Source organism: Mytilus galloprovincialis, chromosome 6 (assembly GCF_965363235.1).
Source record: "Mytilus galloprovincialis chromosome 6, xbMytGall1.hap1.1, whole genome shotgun sequence".
NCBI lineage: Eukaryota > Metazoa > Mollusca > Bivalvia > Mytilida > Mytilidae > Mytilus > Mytilus galloprovincialis.
In genome coordinates, this window is record NC_134843.1 from 4,394,233 (window position 1) to 4,409,074 (window position 14,842).

A 14,842-nucleotide genomic window follows, 5' to 3' on the forward strand; every position below is an offset into this window, starting at 1 on the left:
AAAAACAACCATGAAGGTTTAAACAGCAATCCATATGACCTTCTGATACTCAGACACAACAGTTACTGGAAGCAAATTGTGCTCTACCTAAATAATTTCAATGCTCTCTCTCTCTCGTAAGTATAAAAAAGAAGATGTGATATGATTGCCAATGAGACAACTATCCACAAAAGACCAAAATGACACACTGACAGACATTAACACCGTACGGCCTTCAACAATGAGCAAAGCCCATACCGCATAGTGAGCTATAAAAGGCCCCAATAAGATAATGTAAACAATTCAAACGAGAAAACTAACGGCCTTATTTATGTAAAAAATGAACGAAAGACAAATATATAACACAAAAACAAACGGCAACCACTGAATTACAGGCTCCTGACTTGGGACAGGCACATACATAAATAATGTGGAGGGGTTAAACATGTTAGCGGGATCCCAACGCTCCCCCTAACCCGGGACAGTGGTATAAAGTACAACATAAGAACGAACTATAACAAGAGTGCACACACTGAAATGTCTCGCCTTCTTTACTAATCATTGATATTATGGTGATACTCCTAAATATAAAGATTTATTACGACTGTCACATAAACTTAACATGAACCATGAAAATGAGGTCAAGGTCAGTTGAACCATATGCCAGGCAGACATGTACAGCTAACAATGCTTCCATAGAACAAATATAGTTGACCTATTGCTTATAGTTTAAGAAAATAGACCAAAACACAAAAACTTAACACTGAGCAATGAACCGTGAAAACCAGGTCAAGGTCAAATAAAACCTGCACGACTGACATATAAATCATAAAATATTTCCATACACCAAATATAGTTGACCTATGACATATAGTATTAGATAAAAAGACCAAAACTCAAAAACTTAACTTTGACCACTGAACCATGAAAATGAGGTCAAGGTCAGATGACATCTGCCCGCTAGACATGTACACCTTACAATCATTCCATACAACAAATATGATAAACCTATTGCATAAAGTATGAGAAAAACAGACCAAAACACAAAAACTTAACTATAACCACTGAACCATGAAAATGAGGTCAAGGTCAGATGACATCTGCCCGCTAGACATGTACCCCTTACAATCATTCCATACAACACATACAGTAAACCTATTGCATAAAGTATGAGAAAAACAGACCAAAACACAAAAACTTAACTATAACCACTGAACCATGAAAATGAGGTCAAGGTCAGATGACATCTGCCCGCTAGACATGTACACCTTACAATCATTCCATACAACAAATATAGTAAACCTATTGCATAAAGTATGAGAAAAACAGACCAAAACACAAAAACTTAACTATAACCACTGAACCATGAAAATGAGGTCAAGGTCAGATGACACCTGCCAGTTGGACATGTACACCTTACAGTCCTTCCATACATCAAATATACTAGACATATTGCTTATAGTATCTGAGATATGGACTTGACCACCAAAACTTAACCTTGTTCACTGATCCATGAAATGAGGTTGAGGTCAAGTGAAAACTGTCTGACAGGCATGAGGACCTTGCAAGGTACGCACATACTAAATATAGTTATCATATTACTTACAGTAAGAGAGAATTTAACATTACAAAAAATCTGAACTTTTTTTTCAAGTGGTTACTGAACCATGAAAATGAGGTCAAGGACAATGGACATGTGACTGACGGAAACTTCGTAACATGAGGCATCTATATACAAAATATGAAGCATCCAGGTCTTCCACCTTCTAAAATATATAGCTTTTAGGAAGTGAGCTAACGCCGCCGCCGCCGGCGGATCACTATCCCTATGTCGAGCTTTCTGCAACAAAAGTTGCAGGCTCGACAAAAATCAGTTGAAAAAGGCTTAACTCATCAGATGGACAAACATACAAGCTCTATTAGTGGAAAAATAGTATAAAACTACACCCATGCAGTAAAAGGTAGTAAGATCATTATCTATTGAATTCATTTCCCCCTCATAAAGTAGTCACCGAAACACTTTTAATATGTGTTAAACTGCTTTACTTGCCCCCAATTTTATAAATTAAGTTTAAAAATATCCGGTTACAGTAAGAGTCAAAACTTTCTGTTTGAATTTTGGGATAAAACTTTTCCTCCAAAAGGCTAAGCAAATTGGAATTCAACACAGTAGCAGTAACAAAATCATTGTAAGAACTATGCATATCGTTCAACTTTTATTCTTCTTCATTAAAATAAATCTGTTTCATACCGTTGACGGTTTGGATGGGGAAAATATATTTAACAGAGAAAAAGTGGCTGAAAACTAAGGAATACAGAAATAAATATCCCCCTCCCCAAAAAAACTTACACAAATAATGGCCACATCTTCTTATAACTACATACATACAATGTATGTTGCAGTATCAATATAATTAAAATATAGATTTATGATTTCTCATCCTCGTACGACCACGCTAGTTAATATAGATTAATTTGAATTAGAAATATCATTTTGGTAGGGATAAACTAGTTTTTAAAGATCAAAATCCGGCACCTTTTTAATCTCAAAATGTTTTTATCCTTAATTATTGCGGTGTGTGTGTGTGTGCTTGCAGGATAATAGAAATGTCAAAACAATAACATTTATCCTATTTACTGAACATATTGGTTTTACAAATCAAAATGTATCCTTCTAAAGTCAATTTACAACCCGGTTGTTGTCTCGCATTATCCTTTTTAATCTCAAGTTTCCAAACAACTGTACAGCAGTGTTTTCCGGATATCGTATACTAACACTGATAACATCTGAGCCGGATTAAAAACCTCAAATAATGAAAACGTTACGACAAGGAATAACACAACCTAATGAATAATAATAAAAAGTATCAATAAACATAAATAAATTTATCAGTTAAATGTATCATGAATATCATATAAAAACATGCATTTTTACACCACCGTGTCCCAGGTTAAGGGGGAGGATCCCACTAACATGTACGTTTAACCCCGCCACCTTATGTATGTATGTGCCTTTCCCTATTTTGGAGCCTGTAATTCAAAGGATGTCGTTTGTTGATGTGTTACATATTTGTTTTTCGTTTATTTTTTTTAACATAAATTAGACCGTCATTTTTCTCGTTGTAATTGTTTTACATTTGTCATTTCGGGGCCTTTTATAGCTGACTATGCGGTATGGGCTTTGCTCATTGTTGAAGGCCGTACGGTGACCTATGGTTGTTAATTTTTGTGTCATTTGGTCTCTTGTGGAGAGTTGTTTCATTGGCAATCATACAACACCTTCTGTTTTACATATATACATATTCATATTCATAATTATAGGTATAATGAAATTTATGAGTAATATATATCATTCAGTTTGTCTGTTTTCGGGGAAGTTTGGATACACATACAATATTGTATGAGGCTGAGAAGGTGGGGAATGTCGAGATTTTACTGCTTTATCAGGCTTGAGTCACAATGGGACGTTCAGTAATAACTTGGAGACAATATATCTAATAATCGCTTCAGTCGATTCCTCTTTTTTTCTTATGAAAAGGGACACCCAGTGCATGTGCATTTGTTTCATTTTTTAATGAACAGAGCGTGCGTATGTCTATTATATGAAGGAGAACTTGAAAAATTGGACATCAAAATTATTATGAATATATGTAATTTAATGAAGATATTATATTCCAATGTTTTGATAGATGGAGAGTTGTCTCATTGGGACTTAAGTTATACCACATCTTCTTATATCTGTGAATACATACATAGAAACTAGAAATTCGGATTCAAATCATGACACAAAATCACATAATATTGATATGACATTTTGCACATCATATATTGACATTTGCCTATCATACAATGACAATTGCTCAAATAATATCAGTTCAAACTAATTTCAAGATATAATCAAACAAACAATTGGAAAAGCATACCATATAAAGAAAATGATTATTATATGACAGTTTTGGCGTCCCATACTTATTGGTGAACTACGTATATATATGTGGCATACAAATAGAAGTTGACGATAGCAAACAATACTGAATTATTTTGAGAATAAAAAACCCACTATCTGAAATGAAACCCCAAGGAAAATACATTAGATTCACTGTGTATAATGAAATACATCAAATTTAAAGAAATTAATTTAGATTGAAAAAAATTAAACGCCAAAGAGTGGGTCGATTTCTTTATAAACTCCTGTCATAAATTTATAAATGCATATGATGATATCGTTTTATTGACATAATATGATAATATATCAATATATCCAAGATCAAGGACATCGTCAAAATGAACTGTTATGTAAATCGTATTATATATAATCTATTGCTCATATCTTAAGTAATTAAGATACCAGGAGAAATGATTTAAAAGTACTTTTGTTACTTCCGCTACATGTATAACATATATACTTACTAATTTATCACTTTTGCCGGTAACTTCCTCCGTTTATGTCCTAAACATATGATTATTAATTTATTAGTAATAGTTCATTTCCCATCATACCGTGCATGTATTTGGTTCATCTATTTGGTTCATTTGGTTCATGTATTTGGTTCATGTATTTGGCTCATGTATTTGGTTCATGTATTTGACTCAACCATTGACTTTTCCATGTTTAACCCCACATGCCACTGAGACAACTGTCAACCAAAGTTTAAATCAAGTGAACTTGATGATGTATTTTTAAACCAATGAATAAAGGCAATCGTGCGGCCTTCAACAATGAAATTCAAAAAACCCATAGCGCATAGTGGTCTATAAAAAAACCCGACATGAAACAAGGAAAAAATTCAAATGATAACCAGGTGCTCCGCAGGACGCAGCATTATGCGACCGCAGAGGTCGAACCCTGAACAGTTGGGGCAAGTATGGACCCGTGGTGTAGTGGTTACTGCATCAGACTACTAACACAAAGGTTCCTGGTTCGATTTCCGTCTGGGATGAAAATTTCAGGGACTTAATTTTCGGCTCTTCCTTGACACCATTTTCGAGTATGGTCTTGAGGAAACGATGGTAGTCCGTCGGAAGGGGACGATAAATGGCTGACTCGTGTTACTGAGAGAGAGAGAGAGCCATATCTCTTGCACGTTAAAGACACCCCTGTAGACTTCGAAAAAGAGCAGGCTAATGCCGCTACAAGGCAGTGGAAAGGGATTAATATAAGTTACAAAACTTGTTTCCCAATCCACTATAAATAAATATGTTTAAACTAAGTATGGACAAAACATTCAAGCTTGATACAGCTCTGGATTTGGATTGTGATCAAATTTTTGACATTATATGGGTTTCTTACAAAAAAAAAAAACAAATGTCAGGATCTTACAAATCAATTAAAGATTTCTTCTTCAAACTTTTCAAAAATTTGAAATTTGAGAAATTTGAAAAAAAAACATTGAAAACTACTACCCCCCTTTTTTCAATTAGTCCATAACCTGACATTTCTTTATACATAATTAACAAGTAGTATAAGGGAGGTAAATCTGAACATACCCAACATTGTATGTTAAATGTTTATGAATTACCTCCCTTACACTGCTTTTAAATTGTGTAATAGTGACATTTTTAGTGGTCTTGTGATGTTTGTGAATATAATTTTATATATGTGTTTTATTTTATGAAATAAAAGTTACTAAAAAAATCTAAATAATTTATTGTGAAACCATTGCTATAAAAATAATAAAAGTCAGAAAATAAATAATAAAAAGATAGCAGTTAAATCTTTTAATAAATTGTTTTAATCATTTAATTAAAGTGTTAGCATTTATTGTATAGAAACTGGTCTCTTTATATAATGTGAATTACCTTTACATTATTATGCAAATGAGTTTAGTCCGGGTAGATTTCCCGCTAGTCATGCACGCTTGGTTATTGTTTTCGTTTTACGGGTAGATAGTTATCTAGCTAGTTCGCTGCTGAAAGTTGACGGGGTTGGATGTTCTTTTGTATTGAAGATTTGTCCAAAGGCATGTGGTTGTTATAGTTGAAAATATCAGGTATGTTAGGATAATTTCTATTGTCGGGTTTCTGTATTTTTCGGTTTGATATAGTTCATTTAGCGCGCATTTGTCAAATTAGTTCTAGTAATGCGGGATTCGCTATTATTGTTAAACTAACACTTTATTGCATGCATGTTAGCTCAACATGCAGACTTCTAATACGTTCAGGTATTTCACATCCAATTTTTTATGGTAATATTCTTTATAAAGCACAAAGGTGTCAGTATTCACCTCAGAAACTTACAAAACCTTTGAATAGACTTATTAAGAAGGGATATAATTACGATACTGTTGTCAAGTCATTAAAGATTGCATATTTTGGCGTTAATATTGAGTCACTGATAAGGTCTTTGCATCGGAACTAAACACATTTATTCTAAAATACTGTTGTTGGCATGACACGGGTTATGTTCTTCTCATATATGTTATGATGGTATGATACTAAACCCCTAACGGGAAGGATTGTGCCTGATGTTCATATGATGAAATCATAATCTTTCAGTCAGTTTAATTGAAGTCTGGAGCTGGCATGTCAGTTAACTGCTAGTAGTCTGTTGTTATTTATGTATTATTGTCATTTTGTTTATTTTCTTTGGTTACATCTTCTGACATCAGACTCGGATTTCTCTTGAACTGAATTTTAATGTGCGTATTGTTATGCGTTTACTTTACTACATTGGTTAGAGGTATAGGGGGAGGGTTGAGATCTCACAAACATGTTTAACCCCGCCGCATTTTTGCGCCTGTCCCAAGTCAGGAGCCTCTGGCCTTTGTTAGTCTTGTATTATTTTAATTTTAGTTTCTTGTGTACAATTTGGAAATTAGTATGGCGTTCATTATCACTGGACTAGTATATATTTGTTTAGGGGCCAGCTGAAGGACGCCTCCGGGTGCGGGAATTTCTCGCTATATTGAAGACCTGTTGGTGACCCTCTGTTGTTGTTGTTTTTTATTTGGTCGGGTTTTTGTCTCTTTGACACATTCCCCATTTCCATTCTCAATTTTATGTTCCTTATTTTTACAGTGAATGCACGTCTTTGACGCACAAGTATGAGTGGTCAGTGAGCCTAAAATCCATAATTTTGGTATGTGTATATTAATGTTTTATAAAAACATAATATTTTAGCGTGAGCGTATTTTCTCCATATTTCGGGTGAAATGTGTATGTTAATGTAGAAAATGTTTTCTATGTTCTATTTTTATTCTATTACATTGAAAAGTATTTACAAATTAAGAAGGATTGGCATTTAGACCGTTTTACGATAAATAAATACATACAGTTTAACATGAGCGTGAAGAAATAATTCATTGTTTACATACAGTGATTGCCGACACCTTTTTGTCGAGAATACTAAGATAATTATATTTTACTTAGTTTGATACATGTGTGCAAATTATAATTGCACGAGGAGGTATATTTTATAGAGTTATATATAATAGTTTTCATGTGTATTACGTGATAACAGTAATATTGATCGTATGTACTTATTGATCATATTCACGGGAGTATTCGACTTGGTGTATTTTTAATGATAAAGTTCCGAGAACATTTTCGTAAAGTTAAAGTTATTTTCTTTTGATAATTCATACAGATTAGGAAATAATGAGAAATATAAATACTTTGTTTTATTGTGCATTGTGTTATGTAAATGCGTTTATATATGTTGAATATTATATTTATAATTTTAATACAGATATTGGCAGATAATTATAATTGTATTTATTATGTTTAAATGTAGGGCGTTTATTTCATTATATTGAATACGTCTGGTGCCAATAATAAAAATTATCAACTTTTACTGGATTGGTTTTGTTAGCCACATGACACCCCGTTACAATTGTCTCAATTTTCCATTGACCAGAAAAACCTAGTTTTCCTCTTTTTTTGCTCCTAATTCCAAAATATTTTGAGCCATAATCCCCAAGGTCAATACTAACTATCCCTTCATGGTATGAAAACTCGTGGTATAATTTATGAGACATTCATACACTTAAACACAAGTTATTGTTTGAAAACTACAAAAATGCTTATTTTGGGCCCCCATTTTGGCCCCTAATTCCTAAACTATTAAGACCATAACCCCCAAAATCAATTCCAACCATTGAACCTTCTGGTAAAAATTTGTAAAAATCCATTCACTAAAACTAAAGTTATTGTCCGAAAACGAAATCCGTCTTCGGACGACGACGTAGACGATTATAAAAACTAACGGGCCGGCATCATTAATAACAAAACATGCATGACCTATAATGGTTTACTTTTTTTAAATTGTTATTTGGATGGAGAGTTGTCTCATTGGCACTCACCCTCATCTTCCTATATCAATGTACGAAAAACAAATATGGCAGACATGAACATACGACAACCACTGATCGAAACTACAGACTACTGTCTTAATTGGGATAGACACATAAAGAATGAATCAATGTGGCGGGGTTAAGCAAAATTTGTGAGCGCTCAACCCTCCAGTTGTAAGTCAGAGTTGTAATGGTGATGTTAAATCATTACACGTGCCACATACGTTCTCTGTACGCCAAATAATAACATATAGCTTGCAACAACTCTCTGAGTGGTTTGTATGTGACAAGGCAATATACAAAACTTCCAACTCCATCATATTCCAATAACCGATTCCAAGTGTCAATACCTTCCGTCCTGCCGACCTACCTAATACCTTGCACTAACTAATTATTTGATTCGTTGTTATTTAAAAAAAAAAAAAATCGCGTCATGGGTATTCATATAAATAAAGCTCATAAGGCTGCAAGCATCTATCAATTATTAATCGGAAATGCATGATGTGTTTTTGTCACTGATGATAAATATCAATACACCATAGCCTTAAATAACGTTACAGACCACCTGTATTCTCCGATATAAGTCAGCATCTCAGTTTTTAGTTAAAACAGGTGCGAGACGAGCGTATATGAACACCAACTTTTACTCAGAGGTGGATTTAGGGGGCAGGATGTCCCCTCCCCTTTTAGCCGAAAAATTTGGTTGATTACATAGGGAATCACTGAGGTATTACTGGAACGGGCCCCCTTTTAAGTAGACATTGGTCCCCTCTAACGAAAATTTCTGGGGACGACACTGTTACTGACCTATAGTGTCAATGTTATTTTTTGATACAATAACGTAATCAAGAGGTGGCGTGAATCAGATGTGGATACTAAATAATTCCAAAGATCTTTAAGAGTACATACAATCTTATAAATTTAGAATGGAAATGGGGATTGTGTCAAAGAGGTTTTGATTGAAACGAGCAAATTTGAGCAAAATTATTATTAGCGGTTGTATAGTTGGTTTAATGGTGGGCTATTTAAATTCGATGAATATATGCTGATAGACTTAGTGTAAAATGCTGTTCTTTGTAAATTCTACATATAACCAAATCAATAAAACTCAAACATGTTTGACAAGGTTCGTTGTTTTAATAAACAGTCAAATATAAAACCAAAAAACGTCTACTGTTTAGAGTGTAACGTTTGCGAATTGGAATATGTCGACGAAAAGAAAGGAAGTCTTTCTTTGACACATTCCCCATTTCCTTTCTCAATTTTATTTCTGTATATATGTTACAGGCATTTTCTAAATTTAGTCATTTTGTATAATGCCTCCCAAGGATAGGCATTTTTAAAATTGCCTGAAAATTTAGTCACGTTTTTGCAAAATGACTGAAATTTTGAAGCAAAAGTAAAAAATTGCCTGTTCAGTTTCAGGCAATTTGTAGAAAGAAGGTTATTATTGACAAAAGTGGACAAAAGAAAATATCTATTGGTTTGGTAAAATTAATTTATTTAAAAAAAACCTGGTGGGAAGGTTTATATGTCATACGATGTGTACTTTTTAGTGAAACTACATAAAGTATGTACTCACTCTGTATTTCAGATACCAGTAGTGAATTTGTGATTATTTTGTCAGAATTGCAGAAGGACCAATTGTTCTGTCAATAGCACAAGATTTACAATAGAATTTTTAAAAATTCTGGATTCAAAACAGAAAATTTGCAGGCATTTTAGAGAATGCCTAAAATTTTTAAAATATACCACAGGACTAACAATCCTTATTTCACAACATATCTCCATAGACACTGTAATTGGCAAAGGAATTGGAAACAACAACGACAAAAATGATAAAAATGGTATAGGTATTTTTTTCTAGTTCGTCCTTTAATTCAGCGAACAAAAATAATATTTTCAAATCTGCTATTCGACATAGACGTAGTCATGGTGATAGTCATCATACATCACCGTATACTCCATGTTTTTTATTCATGATATTCTGTCATTTATAAAAAAAAAAGTCGTTTAGTATTCATCACATTTGCACGAATCTTAATATCCTTACCCTTTCAAAACTGGTTCGATTCCCGTTTGGGATGAAAATTTCAGGAACTCAATTTTCGGCTCTCCCTTGACACCATCTGCGAGTATGGTCTTGAGGAAACAATGATAGTCCGTCGGAAGGGGACGATAAATGGCCGACCCGTGTTAAGAGAGAGCCATATCTCTTGCACGTTAAAGACACCCTTGTAGATTTCGAAGAAGAGTAGGCCAATGCCGCTACAAGGCAGCACTCGAACCCGCAAAGTGGAAAGGGATTAATATAAGTTGCAAAACTTGTTTCCCAATCCACTATAAATAAATATGTTTAAACTAATAAACCTTTCAAAACTTCATTGTCTGTACAACATTTGATTAAAAACAATGTCACAAACACCCCATTGAAACCAATGCAAACTTGCAGCTACTGTATACCATCTCGAATACTAGTTATGCAAGTCGCAACTTTTCAGACCGGTTCGCATTAAAAAAGACGAAAAGGAGAAAATATTCTTTCTTAAACTTACGAATTAGCAATGACATCATTTTGTGCAATATCCTTCGTCATAAATCAGTTCACTTGAAGATACCTCCCTACTTTAAAGACCAGTCTGTACCTAGCATCTCTTATACCTATATCAAACCAATTGCAACGTAACATTTCAATTACAAACTCATTGCAGGATCTCAATGTTGACGATGTTAAGTCTCAACCTCCTATTCAAATATGTCTCAATGATGTTAAGTCTCATCCTCCTATTCAAATATGTCTCAATGATGTTAAGTCTGAACCTCCTATTCAAATATGTCTCAATGATGTTAAGTCTCATCCTCCTATTCAAATATGACCCAGTTGTCCACGTTATATCTGATGACATGAATATAGCAAATAACACTTCTCTGTGTTATCCTAAAGCCCACGAACTATATCGATCCTAAATCCATTAGTTGGAAACACAATTTCAAAATACTGAGGTTATCAGACAATGGGTTCAAATCCAGAAAGAAGACGTATATACTCATTCCCAATGAGTTAAGGCTGTGAACTCGTAGATTCAAATTTGATATATAAAAAGACAAACATGGTATTGTCCCCAAATTTGAAGTCTAAAACAACATTGTTTTTATGGTAATCATACTACACAAGCTGCTTGAAAAGGAAATAAGTTATTGACAATTTACTTGGAAAAAAGTAAAATTGATAATTCACAAAACGGAAAGTCCCTAATCAAATGACAAAATCATAGGCTCAAACACATCAAACGAATGGATAACAACTGTCCTATTCCTGACTCGGAAACTCAGCCTATACCCCAATGACACTGTAACCAAGGAAAAAACAATGTATAATCATAGGATTGATATGTTTCTTTTGACATGTCAACCAAATAGAAAGAACTAGATCTGCCTTTACTGTATTGGATACCTGAATTACATAAATGTCATAAAAAGAAACGTGATAATTGCTTGGTCTTTCGGATGCTCCAGAAATCTCATTCAAAATAATTGACATTCATTTTATCAACAATCATCTAAGTCTCTCGCCACTTGCAACATTATTGAAACGTTTGAATTATTTTCACCCGTTGCCCAACTATTCCCCACTCTTAATTTCATATAAAAAATGGCCTACGTATATACTAATATCTTGTCTTATGGAGAGATAACTAAAAATACTCTGAAACGGACACTTTTAATTTTATATTAATTTGGAACTGGCATGGTCGGCCATCACTGTATTGGATACCGGAATTACATAAATGTTCTAGCAAATAATGTTAAATCCAACTCGCGATGGATCATGCTAGGCAATGGGCTAAACCAAATTCTGTTTCAAATTGAGGAATTGTAAGGCTCGCTATATTTCGAGTTTTTAATTTGTTGTTAAATGAACATGCATGATTTCTTGATTGACAAAATATTCGTTACATTTGGAGGACATGCTGTGCAACATACGCTCGATATTCCCATGGGAACAAACTGTGCCTCTCTTGTCGGTTTGTTCCTTTATTCATAGTAGGCGGATTTAATACACGTCCTGTTATACAATATAGACGTAAACATATAGATGATGTCATCGCACTTAATATTGCAAAGTTTGGTGACTATGCTGAACGCATCTATCCCATCGAACTTGAAATAAAGGATTTGACAGATACAGTTAAGTCTGCCTTATAATTGAAAAACTCATTACATACACTGCTTGATAAATGAATTTTGTATTGACAATTCACTTGGAAACTCAACATATACCCTCACGACACTTACCAAAGAGAAAATCCTGGATAATCATAGGTCTGTTCTATGTTCCTTTGGAATTTCAACCAAAGATAAACAACTGGATCTTCCTTCACTGTATTGGATACATAAACTTCATAAATGTCCTTACAATCAACGGTATATTGCTGGGTCTTCCAATGCTCCACGAAACCTCTTTCTAAATTATTAACATTTATTTTATCAGCAATCAAAACAGGGCTTCAAAGTTATTGTGAAACTGCCTATTCCAGAGGTGGCGTGAATCAGATGTGGATATTAAAAAATTCCAAAGATCTTTTAGAGTACACACAATCTAAGACTCTTTCATCATGTAATAGTGTTAAAATATTTGACTTTTTAAAACTTTACACAAGTATTCCCGATTACAAACTAAAAGACAACTTGAAAGAGTTGGTTTTGCTTTGTTTCGTAAAAAAGAATAGCCAACGAAGATACAAGTATCTTGTCTTAGGGAGGAATAAATCCTACTTTGTAAAGGATCACACTGATTCAAACAAAAAAATCTCTGTAACTGACATTATCAAGATGCTAGATTTCTTGATTGACAACATATTTGTTATGTTTGGAGGACGTGTTTTTCAGCAGACTGTCGGCATTCCAATGGGAATTCTTGCCGACTTGTTTCTTTATTATTATGAGGCCGATTTCATACAGGAACTTCTTAGAATGAAATACAAGAAGTTACCTATATCCTTTAACTTTACTTTCCGCTATATAGATGATGTTCTCTCACTAAATAATTCAAAATTTGGTGACTATGTTGAACGCATATATCCCATCGAACTAGAGATAAATAAAACCACAGATAAAGTTATCTACCTCGTACCTGGTCTTACATCTAGAAATTGACAATAAGGGTCGGTTGAAAACAAAACTTTAGGGAGCTACCATTTGATTTTTATGGGGGGCTAGGATGAAAAATTTTGTCCTGCATTTTTTTTTTAGCTGTAATCTCTGTCCTGCCTTTTTATTTTTCACTCTGTTCGGTCCTACCTTTTTTTTTTTAGTTTATCCTGACTTTTTTTTACCTAAATTGTCGTCCTGACTTTTTTTTTTTTGCAAGTGTCTCATCCTGCCTTTTTTTTTACTCAAAACTCCTGTCCTGCCTATTTTTTTCAAATTTCATCCTAACCCCCCCATAAAAATCAAATGGTAGCTCCCTTACGACAAACGAGATGATTTCAGCTTCTCAGTTGTGAACTTCCATTTCTATGTAGCAACATTCCAGCAGCGCCTGCATACGGAGTATATATCTCCCAAATGATACGATATTCCCCGCGCTTGTATTTTCTATCATGATTTCCTTGATAGAGGGTTGCTGCTTACAATAACGCTATTAAACAAAGAGTTCTAAGTGGTGAAGTTGAAATCATTCCTACGTAAATTTTACGGACGCCATCACGAGTTGGTTGACCGTTTCACAGATGATATCGAATGTGTTTCTTACGTCGTCAATACAATACCCTTCCCTTTTCATGATTGTGACCTACCGACTTAGACTGTTTTCCGGGTTTGTAATAACATTAGCAACACGACGGGTGTCACATGTGGAGGAGGATCATCTTACCCTTCCGGAGCACCTAAGATCAGCCCCAGTTTTTGGTGGGGTTCGTGTTGTTCAGTCTTTAGTTTATGTTGTTTCTTGTGTACTATTATTTGTCTGTATGTCTTTTTCATTTTTAGCCATGGCGTTGTCAGTTTTTTTCTTTCGATTTAAGAGTTTGATCAATAAGGATATATGTAAAATCTATTTTGGATAAACAAAACTTGCAGCCCAAACCCTCCCCCCAAACTATTTGAATTAAGTTCTTTTATCCTTCATTGGTTTTATGATGTCGTCCCTTAGGAGCATCTTATTGAGTTGGCTGTTTTGAATGCCCCCTTTTCCCGACCCTCTTTTATTAGTAAAGCTTTGTTATATTTATATATGTTTGCTGTGTCCCTGCATAAATAAACTATGATCTACCTAAAAGTCCTACTCTTCATACGACACTAGATTATGTATCCCATATAACCTTATGGATCAACCAGGCATTTTCCTATTCATAATGAATACGTGTAATGTCGATGTCTTTACGTATGATACTTGTTCGCTGCGCTACACTGCAAATGACAACGGTGCAACGAGCATTTGATGCAACAGTCTTTGACAATGTGATGTCCTTGGGTGAAACAGTTGCGAAGTTATCGTCACCATCACATGACATGAAGAATATTTATTTCGTGGTGGAAATACAATTGTTGATAACAGACAACAACCAAAA